General features: G+C 44.3%; 1 protein-coding gene across 4 annotated transcripts in view; it reads left to right on the top strand.

Moving 5' to 3' along the window:
- The window catches only part of ERBB4 (erb-b2 receptor tyrosine kinase 4), a 912,234-nt gene that overhangs the window by 715,205 nt on the left and 176,325 nt on the right, over positions 1-20,704 (top strand). The window lies entirely within an intron of this gene.

Below are 20,704 nucleotides of genomic sequence, written 5' to 3'. Positions count from 1 at the left end.
TATTTCTGGTTGCCCCAGTGTAAATTGCACTAACATCATTATATGTTGGACTGCAGATTATGTTTATCACATAATTTCAATATTTAAGTGAGAATGAATGCACTTTACAGGGGTGGAAGACTCTTTGCCGCTATTGCAGAAGGTGACAAGTGCTTTGGTGCAGATAGTAATGAGCAACTGGGTCCACGTGCCAGCAGACTGGGGAAGCCCACCAGTACAGGGCTTGGAGGGGGGGGAGGGAGGAGAGTGAATCAAGACCAGGAAGGGGGTGGTATTGGCAGCGGCAGTGCATGCCAATATCCTAACCCCCTCCCCAGTCTCAAACTGCATGGACTGACCTGGTCCGTGCAAACGTGTGCCAGCTCTAGAGCTAGCATAGATCTGAGCAGGGCCAGCAAGTTGGCACAGGCTTACCCTGGTGCAACAGGGCAAGTGTTACCCTGAGAAGGCCTCCAAATGCCAAAACACCCCTGTGAGATTCAGCAGGTGTCACACTGGTGCTGCTGAATTGCTGAGTGGGGAGTGACGTTGGATTGGGCTATTAAAGTTAAGGGTGTTAGACTTGGAGACTACCCTTTATAATATTTATTATTTAAAGGTGTTGGATTGAGGGCCAGAATAGATAATGATGGTAGCAGGCCCTTTAATAGCAAAAGGGACACTCTGGTGAAGAGCACTAAATCTTCTCATCTATGGCTGCATCCTTAGAGGCTTCCCTGTAGCCCCTAAGCCAGCAGTTTTCAAACTCTCAGGGAGAGTTTGAGCCTCTATAAGTTCTTGCGGGGGCGGGGGGAGGCAGTGGGGGCAGGGGAAGGCTGCTCAGGGGGGCTGCAGGGGCTTGGCTGCACGTACCTGAGCCTCCTACAGCCTTCCAGGGGTGCAGGGAGCCTGGCGCGACCTTCTGCCGGGCTCCCTGCAGCTTCAGAAGTGAAAGTGAAACGATCGTGCTCCACTTCCGTTTTCACGGAGGCAGGGCGCGATCGCTCCGCTTTCGCTTACGAAGCTGCGGGCAGCCCTGCAGAAGGTCGTGCAGGGCTCTTCCCACCCCTGGGAGGCTGCAGCGGGCTTAGGTAAATGGACCCAAGCCCCTGCAGCCCTCCTGAGTGGCGCAATCCTGGGGATCGTGCCGCTGCCTCCTCCCTGCCTCCAGGCTGCCCCCACCCCTTAAGGAGGCAGAGGCCAGGGCCCACAGGCTGGGGCGTTGCAACACCCCAGTCTGAAAAACCCTGCCCTTCCATCCTAGTTGAGTGAGGCTCAACAACTGTTGTTGTTGTTGTTGTTGTGAGCTTCTGGTAAGAAAACACAGTTTAGGAGAAAAGTATTTGACCTGGAGACAGGGTTGAGCAGTGAAGTGGCTAAGTTTGCAGATGACACCAAACTTTTCAGAGTGGTAAAGACCAGAAGTGATTGTGAGGAGCTCCAGAAGGATCTCTCCAGACTGGCAGAATGGGCAGCAAAATGGCAGATGCGCTTCAATGTCAGTAAGTGTAAAGTCATGCACATTGGGGCAAAAAATCAAAACTTTAGATATAGGCTGATGGGTTCTGAGCTGTCTGTGACAGATCAGGAGACAGATCTTGGGGTGGTGGTGTACAGGTCGATGAAAGTGTCGACCCAATGTGCGGTGGCAGTGAAGAAGGCCAATTCTATGCTTGGGATCATTAGGAAGGGTATTGAGAACAAAACGGTTAGTATTATAATGCCGTTGTACAAATCGATGGTAAGGCCACACCTGGAGTATTGTGTCCAGTTCTGGTCGCCGCATCTCAAAAAAGACATAGTGGAAATGGAAAAGGTGCAAAAGAGAGCGACTAAGATGATTACAGGGCTGGGGCACCTTCCTTATGAGGAAAGGCTACGGCGTTTGGGCCTCTTCAGCCTAGAAAAGAGACGCTTGAGGGGGGGACATGATTGAGACATACAAAATTATGCAGGGGATGGACAGAGTGGATAGGGAGATGCTCTTTACACTCTCACATAATACCAGAACCAGGGGACATCCACTAAAATTGAGTGTTGGGCGGGTTAGGACAGACAGAAGAAAATATTTCTTTACTCAGCGTGTGGTCGGTCTGTGGAACTCCTTGCCACAGGATGTGGTGCTGGCGTCTAGCCTAGACGCCTTTAAAAGGGGATTGGACGAGTTTCTGGAGGAAAAATCCATTATGGGGTACAAGCCATGATGTGTATGCGCAACCTCCTGATTTTAGGAATGGGTTAAGTCAGAATGCCAGATGTAGGGGAGAGCACCAGGATGAGGTCTCTTGTTATCTGGTGTGCTCCCTGGGGCATTTGGTGGGCCGCTGTGAGATACAGGAAGCTGGACTAGATGGGCCTATGGCCTGATCCAGCGGGGCTGTTCTTTTGTTCTTATGTTCTTATGTTCTTATTTGATGGGTCAGGTCACAGGGAGATAAATCAGGGGTGGAGGGAGGGTTCTGCAGGCGTCACCATGTTCCCTTTTGCTGTTAAAATCAGACCTTATCTACTCTTTCAGTGTGATTGGGGTAGATCTGGGTTTCAGTATGTGGCTCTACCATCATTATATTTAGTTTGATTCATTCTGTCAATACCAACTCCCTTAAAATCCTCTTGGCTCTTTCCTTATCTGTTACATTTTATCAGGACACACAAAGAGATGCTTGGCTCTTTTTGCATGTTACTGTGTATCCTGGGAGTGTTGCCATCTTGGATAAGGCCACTGGTTATGTTGCCATGTGTACAGACACAGCCAAGATGGCAGCAATAAGATGGCACACATGTAATGATTAGAAGTCCACAAAGGATCTTACAACATGGTTGCTGCCATCATGATGATGACTAAGCTTGTGAAGTATCACTGTTATGTTGAATCTAAGAGCCAATTCACACAGCTGCTTTACTCAGTACATCTGTACTAAGTACGTACTTGCAAATGTTCAGGAATGTTCATGGTAAGCAGAGTTGTATGAGCTGTTTATCATAAAAGAACAGGCAATTTTTCACATTACCACAAATTGTCCAGAGATGAGTTGTGGGTGACAAGTCAAAATGTTACCTGTAGACATTTTATTTAAATAATTTAGATCCTTTTCTTTTTCAAAGTGACTTCAGGCCTCTAACAAAATATCAGACAAAATGCAATCAAATACAATTAACGAAAACAAAGACAAAAATACATTAAAGTGCAGTAAAAAAGAAAGCTGCATAAAAACAATAATTAATTAATGTAATTAAAACTGCAGCATAATTAAAAAGTCCTGTGTATGGAAAAGTATCTTCAAATCCTATCCAAAGACTGACAGAGAAGGGAACCTGATAGGATCTCCCTGGGGGAAAAGGTCCAGAATTGCACTATGGTCTTTACTAGTGCCCACCAAGCAAATTTCAGTTAAAGGTGGCTGATGAGCAAGGCCTTAGGTGCTGATTGTGAAGGGCCTGGGAATGTTTGTGTGGGAATAGCTGGTCCTTAAGGTAGCCGGGGCCTACACTCTTTAGGACCTTAAGCAGTGGTTCCCAAACTGTGCACCTCAGTGCCCAAGAACATGATGAACTCACAGGGGCACTGTGGGATGCCCTCGTGGCTTCTTTCTCCCAGTGCTACTGGGTGCCAACCATCTTGAATTGCGCAATTCAAGATGGTGGTGTCTGGGAGAGCCAGATGCATCAGGGCTTCATGACTGTAGGGTGCCTTGACTGTGGTAAGTTTCCAAAGCACTGCCTTAAAGATTTAAAGCTAGCATTGATCAAGGCATATTGGAAGAGAAGGAAGTCAGCCATGAGACATGGCGATGCTATTGTTTTTTAGTCTTTGATGCAGTGCTGGTGCCAGGGTGCTGGGGACACTGAGGCAAATCAAGAATGCACTGGATCCTCTAAGACTCCTGAAGATTTTCACAAAGCCACCCTGGCTTCCTGATTTCAGGGCTTCCTGAATCATGGGCTGTGGGTGGGGGTATGTCCAGGAACAGCTTCAGGCAGAATTAGCAACTGTGTATGGATCACCTCTCTAGCATTTATGCAGGTCCTAAGTGATGCCTACCTAGTATTTAAACATTGGGAATAGTCTCTTATCTTGCTTGTATTTTTACTGAGTACAAAACTGAGAGCCCTTGGACAGGAAGCATGGCAAATTGAGTGTGGTACAATATTCAGATGTTGCCAGACAAGCCCATCTTAACGTCTTAACAGTCCCTCACTGTATTCAGGGACAGTATTGCTAGCGTTTCAGCTTTCACAGTCAGCTTTTGAGGTGTAATTAAGAGCAAAAGAATCATGTAAACCAAAGGGAACAATTTTCTATTTTCCTGGAAGATAAAGAATCATAAAATGGCAGATGTAATCAGTGTGGGGAAACAGTGTTTTAATATTTCCGTGCGTAAGCTGATGCATGCATTGATTTACACCCTAAATGGAGATCCTCCTAATTTTCACATTTCCCCCTTTTAACTAACAGCCTCTAATTAACCAAGTCTTCCCCACCAAGGGACAGTTGCATGAAATAGTATGTGGATATTAATTCCCTTTATCCTTTCCTTCCGATGGAACAAAAGAGTGTTTCTGCTTTTGACTCATCCCTTTACTAATATTGGGCTTTTCTTTTCTGTTGACTGTGTATGTATACAAGAACTAATTAACAGCAAATCCTTTGTAAAGCAGTGAAACCTTCTCCTGATTGTGTTTGATACCTCCTTCACAGTATGATTTCATTATAATTTCACAGTAACTCAGCAGCAGAGAATACATGATAGGGAAAGAGAAACTTGCCGTTAATAAACTCGGAATGTTCACAGTCAACTTCATTTTTCTAGCGGTCTGTTCTTCTGTGTGGATTAGAGTTTTCCATATGTTCCAGTTATTTATATGATAATTATACACAGTCCTGTAAAAAGGGGAGATTCTGCCCTAAAATATTACTTAAAGAGGACAAATGTATTTATGAGCATAAACTAGAAATTTGCCTCTAGATTGGTAATACTCACTATGTAAAATAAGCCTTAACAACACACTCTGGATTGTGTGTGTTTAGATTCCTAAACCTTGTGCTAGGCAGAGCACATGAAAATGTGCTTCAAGGAAACTTTTAATGTGCTGTGATAGATGCATGAATGAAATAATGAAAGCCTCTGTGGTGTACTCGCCACAGAGGTGTTTGACAATTGGGTGGGCCACTGTGAGATACAGGAAGCTGGACTAGATGGGCCTTTGGCCTGATCCAACGGGCTCTTCTTATATTCTTAATTGAATCTCTGTCTGATTTACTGTCTTGGCTATTTTGTCCAAACAGTTTCTGCTGGAGCAAGCATATTCTTCAACCATGCTGCATCAGGTGTGGTTGGATCATTCAGGACTCGTGATGGGGAGAGAAAGAAATAGGCTCTACTCAGGATGGGCAATTTTTACTCTTACAGCCCAATCCAATGTAACTTTTCTGGCAGAAATGCAGCCACACCAACAGGGTGTTTAATGCATCCCTGCATTAATAATAGAATTTCAAGACTCAGAGACCTCCTTGAGGTAAGCGAGCAAGTAAGGCCTCAATGTGTCTACTTCAACCTGTGCCAGCAATTTTGCTGGTGCGTGTCCAAGTGGAACTGGATAGGTGGATAGAGACCAGGAAGAAGATAGAATATCAGCAGAGCTACTGCTGCCAATACCCACTCTCTTCCTGACCTCAATATCTTCCCATTCTCCACCATCTTCCCATTCTCCAACTTACTTGGGTCATACAGGCACAACCACTTTCCATTTGCGGTCGCAACCTGGCTGCATTCAATGGCATGTCACATTTTGCAACAACCATAAAGCGTGCCTACATCACCGGAATGCTTGTTCTGGTGAAGCAGCAGCCCAGTAAGATTGGGTTGCTGCACATTCTAAAAGAAAACCTTTTCTGGTGTAAGAATGAATGTATGCCCTCAACAGCCCCATCCTCTGTAGTGCTGTCTGGTGCTTCACATACTGTGCCTGCACTAGCCATAGAAAGTGCCATAGAGCACTTTGCAATGGCCTAGCAGTTGCCAGTGTTGATACAAAGGTTTGCACTGGCCAACTGGCAAAAGAAGCAGTGAATGCCAAGACTACGTTGTGTGCTCACCGCGTAGCACACAACAATTGGATCTCTGCCTGATTTACTGTAAGGTCTGCATTGAGTGCATCTGCACTGACTGATTGCCCCTGTTGCCACCCTCTTCCCACCCCTTGTGTTCAAGTGATTCTTCTCATGTTCTTCACTAAGTAGCCCAAGTTGACTCACTTGACCAAACATGGTATTGGGGGGGGGGGGAAGGTAGCATCAAAAGGCCCTTTTAAAGATTAAAAGCTTGCTTTTTTTTTTTTTTAATCTATGCAACCAGCCATTTGCTGTTGGATGCTAGTTGCAGTATACCATTTTGAAAAGGTTAGTTAAAACTCTTCTTGATTTATTAGAATCGGTTTCAGGAAGAAGAAAAAAAAACCCAATTTTTGATTCTGAACTTTCATTGTGCATTTTTAATACTGTGCATTTTAAGAGGGCACTTTGAATAAACAACTTGCTAGCTGGCATTACTAGCTAGTAATAAAAGACTGATGGGCATCTGTAGTGCTTTTCTTTGGAGGTCTTATTCTTCGTGTTGAGGAGAAGAAAAAAAAATTCCCCTTTTACTCCAAAATATCAGTTTTTTCCTAACCATAAAGGACATCCCATCTGTATTTATTTTTTTTGAAATTCTGATACCATGACAAGAACATCTTGGTGACAGCATAGATTGGGGATGTCAAACTCATTTCATACAGAGGGGTGAAATTAGCTTTCATGGTGCCTGATGAGGGCTGGAAGTGACATCATTAAGCAGATGATGACCAGGAATAGGCACTTTCTTCTCATATAGAAACTCATTAGCTACAACTGAGAGAAGAGAAAATGTGCAAATCTGGGTTCATATTTTCAAGGTATGAGAGAGCCCAATTATCAAGCTGGGAGAGCCCAGTTATAACTGGCGGATAAATTGCTTCCAGGGGCCGCATTCGGCCCATGGGCCTTATATTTGAAACTCCTGGCATAGATAATGCTTCACCTCCTGAGCTACTAGACTTAGTTTAAACCTCCATATCCTTGAGTAGGTTCCTTTTCAAGTTGCAGAATAATTTTTCTTTTTTTTCTCTCTCTCTGGTGAAAAAAAGTTTTTTGTTTTTTGTTTTGGCATGTGTCTGCCTGAGACCTTTTGTAAACTGCACCTAACTTCATACAGTTTCATTCAGCTGTAATTACAAAAAGCACCTGAAAGGAAAGCATCATTAAGACAGGAAGAAACACAAAATCTGTAGTCTGGGAATATTCTCTAGTGCCTCATTAATGAATAAGGTCCAAGACTCTTGGTAGAAGAAATTACATGCTAAGGCTAAATTTCTGCCGCTTGTGCAGATTCATCACAAAGAAAACCTCCTGTTCTGAAGAGCCCCACTGTTACTAAGCTGAGAAACAGAATTCTTTTACGAACATCTAAATATTAGTTCAGACAAAGTACTTGCCTCACTTCCGAGTGGACCTAAATGCCCCTTACTGGGCTTTGGATCAGGTACAATTGCAGACCTAATATTCCCACAAGAATTACTACACATTTGCTTGTGAACAAGAACTAGGCAAGTTGCATGCTTGCTACAATTTTGATCAAAGACAGTCCAAATTATATATTGCCATGTGTTGGCTGGACATGCTGAATGCATGCATTGCAAGAGTGATAACTGAGGCCCTGTTCAGATATGTAACAGGAGAATAAGAGTCTTTGCATCAGGGGTCAGCCAGGTGGTGTACTAGCCCACACCCATCAGAGGGTCCAACTGGCTGGCTGATTCCTGAAGCCTGAGTAGTGGCAGTGGTAGTCTCAGAGTGCCATCAGGGAGCACTATGGGGGGCAGTGCACGGCTTTGCTCTACAACAGCGGTTTTCAAACTTTGTATAGCTGTGACCCACCTTGTTATCTGTGCTGGGTTGTGACCCACTGCTCACTGTCATGCCTCAAAGCATTACTGGGAACCACCAGAGGCTACTTCCCAGTCACGCTGGGCCCACGACTAACTCATTTGGCCTCAACAGGCCCCAGAATGCCTTGTGGAAGCAAACTGGAAGTTACAGAAGCAAACCAGAACTTCCAGCAAGCATTGGGTCATGACCCAGCACACGTGTGGTCACAACCCACCAGTGCTTCGCAACACACAGTTTGAGAAATAGTGGTCTAGAATACTGGTGTGAGAGTGAGCATGCCAGCTCCTCTGATGATGAGGTACAGTTACTTTTCCTGTCCTAAATATTAGAGGAGCACCACTTGAAAAGGTGCCTTTTTGCCCGGTCAGCAACTGCTCTTAAATTCTACCCAGAGGTTGTTACAGCTGGTGCAAAATACAGTTACCCAACTGTTAACAGGGGCTTGATACTACACCTATGGTACCCTTTGCTGTTCCAGCTGCATTGGGTGCCGCTTTGCGTTCAGGTGCAATTCAAGATGCTGGTTAGGACCTTTACATCTCAAATTGGCTGGGATTAGAGACCTAAAGCCTGTGATCTGGTATATAAAGCCACATAATTTTTTGTGTGTCTCATGTTTGTCTGAGGGGGGAGAGTGGAATCTTCTCAGTGGTGGCCCCTGCTCCGTGGAACTTGCTTCCTGAGGAGATTTATTGGGTTCCTCTCTCTTTTGTTTTGTTGCTCTGTGAAGACTTACTTCTTCTCTTAGGCTTTGCCAGCTTATGTTTAATGTCTGGTTTTGTTTTTGCTCCTCTGTTATGTTCTTTTATGATGCTTTTATTTCGTTTGGTGTTTGTTTTTGAGGCTTTATTCTATTTTTAAGTGCTTTGTTAGTCACTCTGCATATCTTTGAGAACGAGGCAAGATCTAAATCTGTTATAAATAAATAAAACAAAAATGTCAAACACTAAAATCTACAGAGAATGCAGAGATAGTACAACCACAATTAAGAGTTAGAGTCACTCTAAACAGAAATGCCTTCATGCTACAGTGAAAGGAGAATACCCCGTGGAGCTCCCAGGGTGGAGAGTGTCCCAGCCTTGATGCTACTGCAGTGCAGAATGGCCTATCCTGTGTGCCCATAAATCAGGCAGTGGTAGAACACACAGAAAAGCCTCCCTAGACAGGTTCATACCGGAGGAGGTAGCGTTTAGGTGTTTTGGACCCAAGACATTTAATACTGTGACGTTGTATATATGTGTTCTGTAACATTGGCCACACTTTAGATCCAACCCACTGAAATCCAAACTTACGGCCCAATCCTAACTAGCCTTTGCAGCAGCACAGAAGCATGCATGACAGCGTACATGCCTTTATGCTGTCACAAACCGTGTGATGCCACAGCCATTTTTGGACATTTGCATGCTGCCACAGAGGATGACCTGTGCTGAAGCAGTTTGAGCCTGCATTGGTAGAACCATAGCTTTGAAGTTGTGAGAAGTAGTGATTCCACTCACCTGGAGTATTACAGGAATGAGCAAGTCCAATGTGGCTTGATTTGAGTTGAGTCTCCGCCCTCATGACTCAACTTGAAAATAAGTCCTAATGAGGGGACTTTCCAAGTCGTCCAGAGCATTTAAGTGCCTCTAAAAGACTTGAGTCACGAGTCTTTTCCTTTAGAAAGCTAGCTGTGGCTCTGTGTTAAAAAAAACAAACAAACAGGGCTGCTGCTGGGGGATAATAATAATAATAATAATAACTTTATTTTTATCCCGCCTTTCTCCCCAAAGGGACTCAAGGCGGCTTACAACATATTAAAAACATAATTTAAAAACAAATAAAAACATATTAACACATCATAAAAAACAGCAGTCAGAGTAAAAAATAGGTAAAAAGAGCATAGAGCAGCAGCAAGTCATAAAAGAATCAGGCCTGTAAAAAATATTAAAAGATGTTAAAAAGATGTTAAAAGGCCGAGAACTCAGAAGGCCTGTTTAAACAGAAGGGTCTTCAGGCCTCGCCGAAAGGTCTCAAGAGAGGGAGCCATTCTTAAGTCAGGGGGAAGGGAGTTCCATAGTGTTGGTGCCACTACTGAGAAGGCCCTATTTCTTGCAGCCGCCCCACGTGCCTCCCTAGGCGGCGGCACTTGTAAAAAGGCCTTCTCTGATGACCTAAGAGGACGATAAGTGTGCGTCAGAGTTCTCTTCAACCACTCCCCTGATGTCCCCATCCCATTTGTAAACAAGGTGGGAGAGGATGGGACGAATTGTGTGAGAGCAGGGACAGTATGAACCAATCCTTTAAGGCTCTACTCAGAAGTAGTCCAATTTGTGCCAGTAAGTCAATGAGGTTTCCTCCTGTGAGGAGCTCACAAGAGCCATGCATTTGGAAAGTGTGATCTCTGCAAACCACCTCCCCCCTGGCTTCCCAACCCCTTTTCCTCCCCTCCCTGGTTCTCCAGCCAATTCTAAGGCAAGAACCACCTTGGGCTCCTCCTTCTGTCCTGCCTCATCCAAAGAAACAAATCAGACCACCCAAATCAAGTGCCTCAGACTCCAGTCGATGCCAGAGTCATCAACATGGATGACTTGAGTGTAAACGAGTCAGCAAAAAACACGCGTTTTGGCCACTCAGACTTGAACTTGACTCAAGTTCTCATCCCTGGAGTATTCAATACTCCAGGGGTGGGAGTATTGAGTAGCACACTTTAGGAAATATGCAGCCAAACTGGAGCGGGTTGAGAGAAAAGTAATGAGCATGATCAGAGGATTGGAGAACAATCCCTGCAAGGAAAGGTTGAAGGAACTTGGTATGTTTAAACTGGAGAAGAGAAAGCTGAGAGGGGATTTGAAAGCACTCTTCAAATACCTGAAGGGTTGCCATATGGAAGAAGGAATACATTTGTTTCTAACTGCTTCTGAGAGTAGAACTAGATCAGATGGGTTCAAAGAGAGAAGATTCTGGTTAGATATCATAAATTATTGACGTCAGAGGCCGTTTGACAGTGGAACAGATTTCCAAGGGAGGTGGTAGATTCTCTTACTGGAGATGATGATGATGATGATGATAATGCAGGTATTTATATACCGCCTTTCTTGGTCTTTATTCAAGACTTTATTCAAGACGGTTTACATAGGCAGGCTTATTTAAATCCCCGTAGGGATTTTTGCAATTGAAAGAAGGCTCTATCTTTCAAGAGCCACAACAATTCAGATGTTTCGTCTGGCCTCCATCCTCCCACGCTCAGAGCAGATGGAATAGCTCGGCTTCAGCTTGTCAGCTGCTTCAAGGTCGCACGGTGCCGGTGGCCTCGAACTGGCGACCTTGTGGATGTTATCTTCAGGCAAATGGAGGCTCTACCCTCTAGACCAGACCTCCTGCCCAAGGAGATCTTCTCCTACCAGACCTCCTGCCCAAGATCTTCAAGCAGAGGCTTGGCAAACACCTACTGGAGATGCTCTAGGACGGCATTTCTCAACAATGGTATTTGTACCACTGGTGGTGCTGGAGGTGGTATCCAGTGGCAAGCACAGGACCCCCAGGCCTCTGCCACCTGGCACCGAGATCAGCAGTGCAACATGACAGGCAGCAGTAGGAGGCTCGGCTGGGTGGGCAGAGCTCCAGCTTGCCATTCTAGAGTCCTTTGACTTTAGTACTATTTGTCAGACTGATCCCATGCAGGATTACTGAGGAATTATTCCCTCTGTGTTCAGTGAACTTACTCCTGGATGCATGTGCCTAGGATGCAATCTTCATCTTTTAAACAATGCGCTTTAGTAGTGATAATGATCAAATAATTCTTTTGATGCGATGATGTACTTCAGAGAATCAAGAGGTTTAGGCAGAGGGATCATCTAGTCCAGGCTTTCTCAACGTTTGTTCCTCACCATACCACTTTGTATGTGAAGTACCACTGGAAGTAGCTGGCAGTGTCATCACCAGTTACTTCCGGACTGGGAGGCCAGATGTAATGCAACAAACACTGGTTCAGGGCAGACAGGAGGGCTTTTTCGAGTTTGCAGAAAGAGCATGCTGAAGCTCTGCCCGCCAAGCTGAACTTCCTACCAGTTTGCTGCCTTGTGTTGCTGGTCTCACTGCCAGGCAGAAAGGTCTGGGAGTCCCACAGTTATCACCAGGCACCTCCTCAAGTACCATTGGTGGTACAAATACCACTAGTTGAGAGATGCCGATCTAATCATGAACTGTACCAAGAGAAATGTGGTGCTGAAAGTATTCTTTGCAAAACTGCATTATTATGCAGATGTTTACATTTCAAAAGCCGGACTTGCACGTCAAAATTCAACGCTCTTATTTTGAAACTGAAATTTGAGATCAATTGACTCTAACTTGTTTTGACCAGCTTCCTCAACACTGCTATTCATAAGAACATAAGAAGAACCCTGCTGCATCTAGCCCATCTAGTTCAGCTTCCTGTATCGCACAAAGGCCCATCAGATATCAGATGCTTCAGGGAGCACACCAGACAAGCTACCTGCATCTTGTTGCCACTCCATTGCATCTGGCTTTCTGAGCTGGCCTATTTCTAGGAGATTGCACATACATCATAGCATCAAAATAAATTATTTGGTAATTATCATTACTAAAGCACATTGTTTAAAAGATGAAGTTTGCATCCTACACAAATGTATCTGGAGGTAAGTTCACTGAACACAGTGGGATTTATTCCTCAGTGATCCTGCATAGGATCAGCCTAACAAAGGCTGCAATCCTATTCAAGCTTACATGGGAGTAAGCCCCATTGAACATAATGGGACTTACTTCTGAGTAGGCATGCATAGGATTGGACTCAAATAGTACTAAAGTCAAAGGACTCCAGAAATGAACCCTAATTCTAAATGAGTTACTTGTAAGTAATTGATTTTACTGGAATTGACTTTTAAGAGGCTTTAGTTAAGGTCAAATTGGGGTGTGTGTGTGAGAAATTAGCAAATATTTTTTTTGTATGAAATACATTTATGCAGCTGCGGACCTTCCATAGATGTCTATGGAGCAAATACCCCAGCTGTGAGCCTCTATGACCCCACGGAAGCCTCTCTGAGGCTCCCAGAGGTGTCAGAAACTGTGCTTCCTGATTTCTGGGAGCCCAGTTTATAGCGTCAGGGAACCTCAGAGAGGCTTCCCCAACATGGGTTCAGGTTGCATGAGACTCTATGAGCCTCAAGTGAGGGGGAGGGTAGATTGTGCATGGGGGGGGGTGACTGCCTATGGGGGATGCCATGCCAGACACCCGAGCAGGGGACTGGGGAGGTCTGCTGCTGCATATATGGGCGAAAGTTATGATTTTGATGGAAATACTAGCAAAGAAGCTGAAAATTTGATTTTCCTTGTGCCACATTTCACTTCAACTTTTTCTCTAAATTGCTAATGGCAATAAAATACAGAAAATCAAATATCAGCTTAGTAGAGGTGCAATAGCTTAATAAAAGTTGCATAATAAAGCATAATAAAGGTACAAATAGAACTGAAATTCAGAATGAAGGATTCAATCCTTCTTTAAATGTCGCAGTATCTTGGAAGTTAATGCATTTTATGCCAGCCATTGGAATTCTGCAGCTATAATAAAAGATGGTGCGTAAGCCTTGCATTAATTTATACTAGACTCTTGACTTTGTTTTGCCTATTTCCATACTCAAGAGGGATTTGATGATCATGGCATACCTTGCATAGAACATTTACACAGACAGAATACCGTTTTTGTAATAAAATCGTGATAACTCCCAAAGAGGCATCAAGGCATATTTGGGAATAAATACTGTACACCTTTTGTTTTGCAGCTACCTTGAATTCTCCTTGATATTTATAAGCACAGAAGTTTATTCTCTCACACACTTCAGAAAGTTAAGGTTTGCATATTTACAGCCAGCTTGAGTGCAAGTGTCAATACAGACCCATTCTGGGGCTGCTTCCAGGCGTACTGAAGAGCAGACTAACAATAATTGCAAGACTTAGGTGTATGAACACTCTGAGGCATATATCTTGGGGGAGAGTGAGTTGTACGTAGGATGATCCCCCCCCCAGCATTACCTTGGAATTCAGTATTAAAATGAAAACAGAATTACATTGTAAGTATAGTCAAGAGGCTGAAACATGGATTGAAAAGATATGCAGTAGATACGTTTTTCTAACATTTAGGAGCATAAGAAGAGCCCCGCTGGATCAGGCCAAAGCCCATCTAGTCCAGCTTCCTGTATCAAACAGTGGCCTACTAGATATCTCAGGGAGTGCACAAGACAAAAAGATACCTGCATCCTGTTGCCATGGTTGCATCTGGCATTCTGAGGTAGCCTACTTCTAAAACCAAAAGCTTGCATGTACTCATCATGGCTTGTAACCTGTGATGGACTTTTCCTCCAGAAATCGGTCCAATCTCTGGCATCTAGGCCAGACGACATTCTGTGGCAAGGAGTTCCTTGCCTGGTCTCTTCCAGCAGACTTAAAACATTGCATCATCTCTTCACTTTTTATACATCTTGCTACTGTCAAGCACCAAAACTTTTGACCCATGCCACATATCGTCAGAAGCATAGCTAGAGGAGGTGTAAAATGCTAAATTTTGCAGGGTATCCTACTGTGGTATACAAATAGCCACTCCCCCTTCACTTCAGAGCCATTCTGTTCTGGTGTCTCCTCCATTTTGCCCTGGTGGCCTGGAATGGCTCTGCAGGGGGGAGGGGCTGCTTGCACACCACAGTGAAGCACCCTGCAAAACTTAGTGCTTTGCACCCCCTCTAACTACACTACTGCATGTGATCCCTAAATTCAAGTGAATTTACTTTAGCAACCTAGGAAGCATTGATGGTCAGGGCCTGTTAAAGAGCATGACTATGGACAGTTCAACTATTAATCTGCCCCAGCCTAGACAAAGACCACTGATGTCCACCAATCAATGCAAATATGTTTTCATGGCATTGATTGATTAAGATGCTCTCTGACTCCATTTCTCCCCTCTGATAGGTTCCTTGAAGACCAGGCCCCCCTTCCCTTTACTCACTCTGCAGTGGTGAATGGGTCCTGTGGAAGCAACTTCAAAATATAACACAGGCCTACAAAAAGAACTTTTTTTTAGTTGCTAAAGATGTTTGAACGAATTTAGGATATTTTTGGGGTGCTGACTCCAAAATTGACATCGGTTTTGCCTGATTGGCTCTAATTTTGGAGGTATGGCATAGCCACTTGATATGCTGATTTAAGCAGCTTCCTCATAAAGAAGCTGACATCATAACTGCCTCATGAGGAAACTGCTTGAATCAGCATATAGGGATGGCTATGCTGTACCCCCAAAACTAAAGCCAGTTGGACAAAACTGATGCCATTTTTTGATTCAGCACCCCAAATATACACAAGAATAGGTCTAATGTTTATGCCAACAAAATGTGTGTAGGCCTGTGTGATTTGCTCTTGAGCAATGTACAAGGTAGGCTCCAGCATGGTGCTGCTGTTTTTAAATTATAAGTATTGATTGTATTCAGCACCAACCAGCGGAGTAAATTTTCACTAAACAGCATGGGCATTGCTTTTCCGTCAATATTGCAGTCTACCATGTGTTCTTGATTCAGTGCCACAATTACACATCAGTGGCAGGCAAATATCAGCTTAATTATGCTCCGCTCCCCACACCACCTGCTAAATGCCGGCCACAACTGAACTGCTGCCGAGCGCCTAGAATGGGATGTCACCGCAGCAGACTGACCTCTTGGCGTATAATATCTTTCGGCTCAGTGTCCTACGTGCCTACATTGGTTGAAAGCACATTTTCTGTTTAATACACAAAAGTAAACCGAGAGAGAACCGCAAGCAGCCTGGTAGAGTGAAGCATGCCTAGTGCACCCCAACCCAATTTACAGGGCTTAACAGAGATGCTTCATGCAGGGAAAGGCTCTCTGAAGAAAATTTACGGGCAGAAATTGCAAATCAGTCCTTTTCGGCTGATAGTCACTAGATAGTTTCTGTTGGAGAAGCAGAAATTTATTTTTGAGAAAATTGAAAATATGCAGCAAATGTATACACAAATGGACCCTTTAGCAAGTGAACTTTTTTTTTTTTTTTTTGGCTTAGGTTGAACTTGCTTCACCTTAGAGTCCCATCTAGTGGATTTAGCTGTTTTCCCGTCACACTTAAATCAGTCCATATTAGACAGGGCCTGACTTGGCATATTTTAAAAGCAGCATTAATTGTTCTAGTGGAATCGGTCACACACTGTGAAAGACTGTCTTGGAAAGTTCTTATGTTAACTTTTTCTGGTTTTCTGTTTTATTCCGATAAAAGGTTTCATATGATTCTGTTCTTAACACAGTTCATTGAATCTGGATTTTTCATATGAATTTCTGCTGCGCTTCTGTGAACTTATCCCCTTCTGGAATCTTTTGGGGTACCTGTCATCTTAAAACATACCTAAATCCAGCACATGCTGATGCCTTTTCCAGCCTAATCCTATACATGACTACTTAGATGCAAGTCCCGTTGGCTTCAATGGAGCGTAGATTTCAACCTCAGTGACTCCAGTAGGGCTTCTTCAAGGCCTTTGCATTCTTTTCATTGAAATGAGACATAACGATGACATTATACCACATCATCATGTACGTATATAGATCTCACAAATGAATGTGGCATGATGATGTCATCATGGCTCAACGCCTGACAAAAGCACAAAGAGTTCTGGTGAGTCTTTGGTCTACTTGGGGACATGAGCAGAGCCATAGTGAGAGTGACATTGCAAAAAATATGGAGGCAAAGCTGATTTAGAGGTGCATGGACGATTTATTCTATCACAAGCATCTCCACAATCCCACATTGGAGGATATGCAACATTTTTACAGTAAAATTTTAAAGCAATTTCAGTGGCATTTTTACAAGAGGGCTAGTCACATATAATGATGTAAAGCTAAGTCTGAGAAAACATAAAAGCAACTTCATTTTGCCAAAGAAAGAGAAAGGAGATGGTTGCGCTTTCTCGTCTGTATGTCCTATTTATTAACCTTTAAAGTTATTTTGTGAGTCTGAAGTTAGGGTTAGGTAACTCACAACCCAATCCTGAGCTGACCAGAGTGCAGGGCAGCCATGGGGGCATGCAGTGCGCCCCAGCTGCCGCCTTCTCAGAAGAAGGGGACATTCATCCCCTTTCCTCAAGTAAAGGAAATAGCCCTACAATGGGGCTCCTCGATTCTATGGCAGCTCTGAAGCTGCCACAGAATTGGAGAGCTCCCTGTCGGGCTGCGTGGCCCAGCATGGGGTTCAGGATCTGATGAGTGGAGCTTCCCCCTTCTCCCTCCCCCCACCGTGAATTGGATACCAAGGAAGTATAAAAAATAAACGTTTCAGGAAACTGCCCAATCCTATTAGTGCTCAATCCTATTCTGTCCTGTCCCCCGCCCCCCGATGCAGCCATGCCAAAATAGCTATGGCTGCATTCTGGAGCGGGGAAGGGGGCTGTTGCAGAGGTCTCCTCTGGGTCAGGGAACAATTTGCCGCTCATTTCACTGTCCCACCACCCCTTCCTTCCCTATTTCGTTTGGCAGTAGGCTTCATTTGGCTCTGGAACCGATGATGTGGGTAGGAAGGCTCTGGCCTTCCGGCCAGCATCCCAACAGCTTACTACTGAGCACGCTGCTGGACTGGCACTGACTGCTTTAATGCAGTCACCACCAGCGGAAGAGGCATGCCAATAATAACTGGCCTGTCCCTTTAGGACTAGGCTGTGAGGTATGTTCAGAAAAGTCTATACTATGAATATGGATAAAGACTGTAATCATTTCTTTCCATATATTATATACCAATCTCTGTTTGTATAGTATCCTTTTTAGCTCTGTTTGTATAGTATCCATTTTAAAAGTGAAGAGAGGAGAACAGATGTTCTCTCCCCTGGCCTTCCTTCACAAGGCCAGAATTTTGTCTCTTTTCTTGTTCTTCAGTTTACGTGATAAAAACACTTAGTAATAAGATATGTAAGCAATTAGGCTCAGACCTTGGTGGTGCCAGTGTCGTGGGGACGAGAGATGTTTTTGAAGCTTTGGAATGGCAGGAAAGTTAATACATGCCTCCTATTGAGCTACCTCGTATATCTTGCAATATTAACTTTGAACTTTTATCTCATCTTGTGGGCAGAAGTGAATGTAGACCTTATTGAAGTAGAAAATATTGCACGCATGTAGACGAAGTGTACATTATTGATCTTTCCTAGATGAATACCACATCACTGTTTCTAGTTTCTAGTTAAGGAATTAGAGTTAGTGAAATGACTTCAAAGCATTCAATATGCAGTTTCTACTGTGCCTACAAATTAGAAGTATTATTGTGTTTTTTTTTAACCCCTGGGTGCTGGGGGATAAGAATTGGCTGTACTTGTCGTAAAAGGCGACTAAACAGCCACCGGGTAGATGGGACTCGTTAACCTGGGAAGGCAGCTCATCTGAAAGAAGGAAAGCTCTGATCCTAAACCTCCACTGCCTTGTGGCTACATCCAGTTATGGGAAAGGCTTCAGGAGTCAACCTCGAGACAAAATCCGGAGCCGGAGTCCCTGAGGCAGTTCATGGCTGAACACAGTCACGTTCTGGCAACTCCTGCAACGCCACTGGAATCAACCGTATTGGCCTCTGCCTTTCCATTGGACCATTTCAGCGACGTGGAGAGGGGGGATTTGCTGCATGGGTAACAGTCTATCCTCCATATCTACTTTACCCAGGCTTTTTGCCCTGGAGAGGACACTCTGTTCCAGAACCACTATTCAGAGCGCGATACCATAGTCTTCCGAGACTGAAGGATGCCAATGATGATGATGATTGTGTTTTAATGAATTATGTATCTACCTTTGTCTTTCTCCAGAGAGCTCAGAACAGAAGGAACTTCTTGGCTGTTCCACATGTGCAAGGGCATCCCTTCTGTCTTCTGCTACTGTTCATAATCAAGAAGACAAGAGAGGCCCAGTTAAAATTGAAAAACTAAGGGCGCAATCCTAACCCCTTATGTCAGTGCTTTCCAGCATTGATATAAAGGCAATGCAGCTCTGAGGGAGGGGAACAAACATTCCCTTGCTTTGAGGAGGCCTCCATGAGTGACACCCAACTGCAGGATGCAGCACATGTCCCATTGGCACCGCTTTGCAAGTGCTGGAAAGCACTGACATAAGGGGTTAGGATTGCGCCCAAAGTCTCTCTCCAGGGGAAAGGCAATGAAAAGAAGCACCATCCTAACTCCAGAAAAAGCATCTGGGAGTACAGATCTTTGGCCTTTTCCCTTTCTTTGGGTGCTTTAGAAGATAGTGTGGTTTTTAAGGGGTTTTCACAGACTGTGGCAAGAGAGAATATTGAAGTTGTTGAGTAGTATGATTTTTTAAAAAAATGTTGTTCAGTTTTGGCTCCTGTTGACAATTTCTCTTGCCCACACCCCATTGATTTTCTTTGTTGTTGCTATTTTTATTATGGTACCATAGTTGTCATATTCCTTTAACTCAGGTAATAGTAGTGAAGTCAAGATGACCATTAAATAATGTGGGCCCAATCCCATCCAACTTTCAAGTGCCAATGCAGTTACAATATAGCCTCATGGTAAGGGAACACAATGCTCCTTTACCTTGAGGAGGCTTCTGTGACTGCCTTTCCACCACAGGATGCAGTGCACACCCCATTGGTACAGCTGCATCAGCAAAGTTGGATAAGATTGGGCCTAGTATTTATTAACTGAAATGCAGTAACTAACACCTTACATTAATAATAGGTTTTAACTGGCCTCAGACTGCGCTGAGCAACTTCCTAGGTTCTAACCATGTGAAATAAGTCTCTATAACCTCAGAGAATTTACATTAAGGCAATGGGATCAGAGATCAGGACCTTACAGCCCAATTTTGTTCCCTGCCATGCTATATTATACAGGCATGCCATGGAGACACATACTGCATGCTATGGGGGGGGGCATGAGTGTGTAGGCCCCCTGATATCCTAGATGTCTCTTTGGACCCACACCAGCTATTTAGCTTGCATATGACTGAAGACAGCCAGGGAGCAGTGTGTACCGAAAATTGGGGGTAGGATCCAGCACGCATGACGACTACCATACCCACCCTTCCACCACCACACACCCCAAATTCTCCCCCAAAAGCCCCATTACTCCCTATCCCTGCCCATCCCCCTCACACCGCTACCAATGTACTTCCTGCAGCAGTGGGTGAATGCTTCCGTGGCATGTGCATGCAGTCGCTAGTCCTAGTCCTTCATGCTGGCGGCTCCATTATGTGAGTCATTGCTGCCTATACGATAATTAGGCTGTTAGTATCACATCTCAGATACACTGGGTTGCATTTATTTATTTTTCACATTTCTATACCACCCTTCCTCCAAAGAGCTCAGGGTGGTGTACACAGCTGCTCCCCTCCTTTTGTCCTCACAACAACCCTGTGAGGTAGGTGAGGCTGAGAGAAAGCGACAGGCCCAAGGTCACCCAGGAAGCTTTGTGGCTGAGGGGGGGATTCAAACCTGGATCTTCCAGGTCTAAGTCCACCTCCCAAACCACTACACCACCCTGGCTTGCCTGGGCATCTCATGAAATAGATTTGCTAGAAATGAATAAAAATAAGCAAGGCTTGGAGGAGTTGTACTGAATTCAGTTTGAGAATCAGATCGCAGGAACTGCAGCTCATCTCTGAACTGTTGACCTATTGATGACATGGTGCCCTTTCGTCTTTCCTTTTCTTCTTACTACACATCATTCTGTGCTTGAAATGAGCTACTCTGGTAGTTTATCAGAGCTTTGCTTTGGTGTGGAGTGCT

Source organism: Tiliqua scincoides, chromosome 1, assembly GCF_035046505.1.
Source record: "Tiliqua scincoides isolate rTilSci1 chromosome 1, rTilSci1.hap2, whole genome shotgun sequence".
In the NCBI taxonomy this organism is placed as follows: Eukaryota; Metazoa; Chordata; class Lepidosauria; order Squamata; family Scincidae; genus Tiliqua; species Tiliqua scincoides.
Note: the sequence above shows the minus strand (reverse complement) of the source record. Positions and strands in the feature narration are given on the sequence as shown.